The following is a 5989-nucleotide window of genomic DNA, read 5'->3' on the forward strand; positions in this document are numbered from 1 at the left end:
TTTAAACTCATCCTCGTGGTCGTCATCAGAATCATCGACGCACACATTCCTTTCTTACCTTCTTGCATTAGGGGCTCTTTGGGGACGCTTCTCATGCAAAGTAGCAATAACAGCATCTTGCCTATCCATATGATCCCGAATCTCCTAAACACCACGTTCATGCGTTCAAATTGTTGTTGCATAGCTTGCAACATGATGGATGACTGCTCCCCTCCTTCTCTGTTTGATGCTTTGTCCCTGGAAGACATACTTTTGAAACTATAGAGAAATGTTAGAAATAATTCCTCACAACACTCCCTCACGGGTTTGCACTCAAATTATGTCACTCACACTCGTGTTTCACTCTTAAATTGGCTTTTTTCTGATATTAGTCTCACACTCTCTTGCCTTTTTCCACTCGTAGCTTCTCCTTTTCAGTTCTGCATTAAACTAATAAACTTGATCAAGAAATTCAACTTGTAGTATTTAAACTAATACCAACGGCAAGAAAATATGACAGAAACACTAATCAAAGGAAGAGGACAAAAGAAAACCATATTTTGGTCTGAGAGAATTGAAACTACAAACAATATATTTTTTTCTATTTCTTTTTTGAAGTCTCTTCATTTTTTTTCATGTTTTTTTTTTTTACGTTATTTTTTTTGAGCTTGGTGCTCGATTTTAACCTACTGCACGTCACAAAATAAGAACAAGGAATAAAGAACACAAAAAGAACAAGATAGGATGATAACAGGAAACAAAAGATAAAGGGATAGTAAAACTGATTTTAGAACCTGTGCTCTGATACCAAATGATGTGAACCTCAATCGACATGCTTTGAGACCCAACAAATAATATTGGAATACTTTCCCAAGAAAGCTAAAATTCAGATTTTGGTAGAAGACCTGACCAAACGTTTATAAATTAAACACAAGCCAAAGGTATAAGTAACAAACCTCAACCTAAAGATTATAACTGAATCACGAACTAAAGGTATAAATTTTGAACACCACAAGGAAGAATCCTTGATAAGTTCACAATTCTTGAAGAACCAAAAAGAAGAAGCAAAACCTCACATTTTTCTGATTTTTATTCAATACTCCTCTATTACAATGAGTGCACGCTATTTATAAGACATGACTGAAAATAGGAATATATAAAAAATGTACTACATAATAAAAGCCTAAATTAAAGTTGATTTGGTCTGAAATTAGCAACTCCAAAATAGGAAATAGCTTAAAAAAAAGTTCTAAATAATAGAAGCCCAAAAATTAAGGTAGATTTGGTCTGAAATTAGCAGCTTCAAAATAGGAAAACTATCTATTAATTGATATGGAACTGGAAAGTAAATTAGCCATTAATCCACACCATAAATCACGCCCAATTAAGCTAGATCAACCTTCAATAGCTTGAATTAAATTTATTATGCCTTCATCATCCTTTGGGCCAAGCTTGGAATGTCATTTGTTAGAATCAGCCCAAATCTCTTGAATCAGCCCATTTAGTGCTTCTTTGATCTTCTTGGATTTTGCTCTAGTAATAGGCTCAACTGGAACATGCAATGGATCCTTTAATGCTTGTTGATTCTCATCATGAATAGTTACCATAAGCTTTGAAAATAAATATTTGTGATATAAATAGTGACCATGGGTTCTTATTATATAAATTCCATAGGTTAATATGGTATGAAATAATTTTAAGATAAATAATCACAACTTTCCATGATCTTTTATAAGATGATTGACATAGATTCCATGGACTTGTAATATTATAGTAATGTTTAAGAAATTAAAACATTGTTCATCATTGGACTTTTAAGTGAATTTTTTTCTGATGAGAAGTGAAATGCTTATGACATAGTATTTTTGGCAAATGTTAACAATCTTGGGTTTTTGATAAAAATAGTACAAAGTAGTTAGCTTGGGCTTTCAAAAGTGCCAACGTAAATTGGGCTTTTGATGTTGCCAATGTGAATTGAGATTTTAATATTACCAATGGGAACTAGGCTTTTTGATATTGCCAGTGAGAACTGGGTTTTCTTGATATTTCTAGTGAGAACTGAGCTTTTTTTGATATTGCCAATGAGAATTGGGCTTTTTTGATATTGCTAGTGAGAACTGAGATTTTTTTTATATTGCTAGTGAGAATTGGATTTTTTTGATATTGCTAGTGGGAACTGGGCTTTAATAAATAATTTACCATGAGATTGAATCATGGGTTTTGCTTTTGGATTTGAATTCCATTGATAAAATTGTTTTGCCATGTATTTGAATCATGGGCTTTGATTATGGATTTGAATTCCATTGATAAAATTGTTTTGCCATATATTTAAAACATGGGTTTTTCAAATACTGCTGAGCATAAACATTCTTGGGATTTAGAAAAAATGAGATTTTAACTCGCTCAATAAAATAAATAATGTGGGACTAGGCTTTACAAAACTGTTGGGTCTTATAACGTTTTATATTTATAGCCCAATTTTGTGATTAAAAGAAGAATGGTTGTGGGCTAGCATAATAATAGTAAAAAATATTTAGGGTAGTCCAATAATTTGTTGGTGATGTTTGAAAATAAATAGGTGTCATTTAAATAATATTAGGTACAAAAAAATGTACCCTAACAGGGTTTTAATTGTTTTTACTAGCAATTTAGCTTTTTAATTGGTTTTTGAGAGGGAGGGGGGGGGGGGGGGAGCATTCTGCAAATTATAATGAATTTAGGAGGGGTTTTTTCAAATTCAATGGTTTAGGGGGTATTTTAGCAATTTTAATGGTTTTGGCATGGAAATTTTGCAATTTAATGCGTATTCTGGGGTATATTGGACATATTGATGGTTTTCGTGGGGTATTTTTGCAATTTAAAGAGTTTTTGTCAGGGTTTTGGAATTTATTTTGCAATTGAATGTATTTTTGTGTGGCGATTTGGGGATTCTAATGAACTTGGAGTGGTATTTTTGCAATTGACTTGATTTTTAAATCGCATTTTTGCCACTTCAATTGTTTGGGAGGGGGTATTTTAGCTATTTAATGTGTTTCAAGGGGCCATATCATATTGGCCAATTGATTAGTTTTGGGGAAATATTCCAACAATTTTATGGGTTTTAAGGAGGGGGGGGGGGCATTTTCCCCATTTCAATGCTTGCGGAATAGTTTTTACACAACTTAATGCGTTTTGATAGGACAGTTTGGCCATTTCAATGAATTTTTAGCTGAAAATTTTATTTTATTGTGTTTTTAGGGAGAAATTTGGTCATTTTAAGAGTTTTGGGGTTGTAATTTTAGTGATTCAATGGGTTTTAAGGGGGCGTTTTGGCCATTTTAACGAAATTGAGAGTTTTTTTTTGCAATTTAGAGGGTTTCTATGGGATATTTTGGCCCTTTTTGCGGTATTAAGGGGGATATTTTTTCAATTTAATGAATTTTGGGATGGATTTGGGCAATTTTAATGAATTTGGATAGGGTATTTTACCAATTTAAGGGATTGTTTGGGAGCATTTTAGCGATTTTCAACGGTTTTGGTGTAGTATTTTCGCAATTTAGACAGGCTTTAGGGGGCAATTTGCCCATTTTAATGACTTTGAAAGTGTTATTTTTGCAAATAAATGGGTTTTCAGGTGGCATTTTGGCCCTTTTATTGGTTTTTAGAGGGGGTATCTTTGATATTTAATTGGTTTTGGGGGGGCTTGTTGGCCATTTTAATAGTTTTGGTGTGGATATCTTTACAATTTAATGGGTTTTAGGTCGTGTTTTGGTCAGATTAATGAACTTGGAGTTGAGTGATTTGAAATTTAATGGGTTTTAGAGGCCTTTTGGTCCTTATATTTGTTTTGGAAGAATATTTTAACTAGTCTTTTAGTCATTTTGAGAGTACTCATAAAACTGATCGAGTTGTAAACAAAATAGGTGTCCCTAGTCCAAAATGACTGAGCTCTCAATTCCCAAATGCCTATCCATCTAACAAGGTAGACTTTAGGCTATAGATAGATGGATAGTGAGTGAACTCAACAGTCTTAACTTCTCTCACTGACAACATTCATAGGCGCATTTCAATAGTGTTTAGGAGAAGATATCTTATTTATACAACATATATATTATATTTTGCATAACATATGGATCCCACATGTTTATATATATATATATATATATATATATATATATATATTTATACTGCATTTAGAATACCTATAATCAGGGGTAGAGCCAAGGAGGGTAAGAGCAAAGTTGTCAAAATCGGGATCCTACGTAGGATCAGGGGAGGTAGGTGGGATCGCAGATCGTAGGATCGGATCGTGAATCGTAAGATCCTACATTATTTGAAAAAAAAAATATATATATATATATACATTGGTATGTTAAATAATCACATAAATTATACATTCATTTATATTACCATACATCACTACATCCATTTGTAAGCATCATTTAAAGAGGTCAAAAATCTCAAAATGTGACTCTCTGTTGATATATTTTTTATTTGGGTCCAACTGATACTCTCTATTTGTAAGCATCAACTTGGTTTATTGGGATTTTACTTTTCAATTGGGTCCAACTGAGCCTTCTATCAAGGTAAAGAAGATTACAAGAAACTAAGGTCGCTTGGAATTGTCAGAATCATGCAATCCTACTGATCTTAAATGAACGCAAAGATACTTGAAAGATCCATATTGTTTTAGGCAGGTGAGATCATAAAATCGTAGGATCGTAAGATCCAGATCGAGATTTTGACAACTATGGGTAAGAGGGGGCAGTCCCCCCCCCCCCCCCCAAGCTCACCAAAAAAATCATGTACTCCGTATAATATACTCTTATTATACTTGAAAGTAGTTTGCACCATCCACTGACAGAAAGCTTCTCAAAAGCTTAACAACCAATAGTATTCACCTCACGGTAAGTCATGGACTCTAGAATCAAGATTGAATAGCATGTGCCAATCGCATAGATTTTAAAAAAAATTAAAAAACCCTCCCATGTCTTTAGTCTTTATACATGTTAGTAGAAGTACACCACTAAAAAGCGAGCAATGCTAATAAACAAAATATTTTCTACAACAAATTTCACAACTTTTGAGATGTTATAATTCAAAATTTTAACTACTTAGAAGAATAGAAGAAGAAAATTGAATACTTAGTTTTTTAAAAGCATTCCCGACAATGTGACACGCATACAACTTTGTAGGCATATTGCTATATGATTAAACCGTACACATTCAAATTAATTTCTCAATTTGATTATCATTAATTAACTATTTAATTGAGGGCATTTGAGTAAATTAAACTAAGGACAAAAAATAAGTTAAAGTTTACATTTGTATTAGATTGTGTGTGACAAATGACAATTACATTAACATATAATTGCTTATTTATTTGTTATTAATATTGAATTGCTATTTTTTAGAATAATTTTACTTTCAATCTTTTCCCTTTAATCTTGCCCCCTAAATTGAAATCCTGACTTCGTCATTGACTATAATATAGTCACATCAAATCTTATTTATGGCTTCTGATGATGCGAAGAAAATCAGTAGGCTGGATGCTTCAGACTTGAAAGGACTACTGACTATCTTGATGGCCTGAAAAAGGAAGAAAAGCAATCAAAGGTGACTGGGGTCACCGGCCAAGAACCCTCCGATGGTAAAGTTAGTTTTTCTCTCTCAAATTTTGGAGTTCCAACTTTTTAGGATGTGTCAAAACGTACCTTTGTTTTGTCTGAATAAGCGTTTATATTATGTCCTAAGAATAGTTATTAGACTTGTAACCTCACCTGGATTTGAGGATGTGTTAGGGTTCATGGATAACTTCCTCAACCGTTTAGGAGTTACATTTTTCTCACATAACGGTCACTGGAAGTTATGCGTGTGATACTGAGTTGTTGTACATACTCAGGAATTTTTCCAAGTGTCAAGGGCTCGTCCAGAGGTCCTCGTCCGGAGGTCCTCTGGACGAGCATATCTCGCTTCTAAGGGAGGTCGTTCCTTTATAGACGACCTTCTCATGGACGAGGTTGATGGTTCC

This window comes from Castanea sativa, chromosome 8 (assembly GCF_040712315.1).
Source record: "Castanea sativa cultivar Marrone di Chiusa Pesio chromosome 8, ASM4071231v1".
Taxonomy (NCBI): domain Eukaryota; kingdom Viridiplantae; phylum Streptophyta; class Magnoliopsida; order Fagales; family Fagaceae; genus Castanea; species Castanea sativa.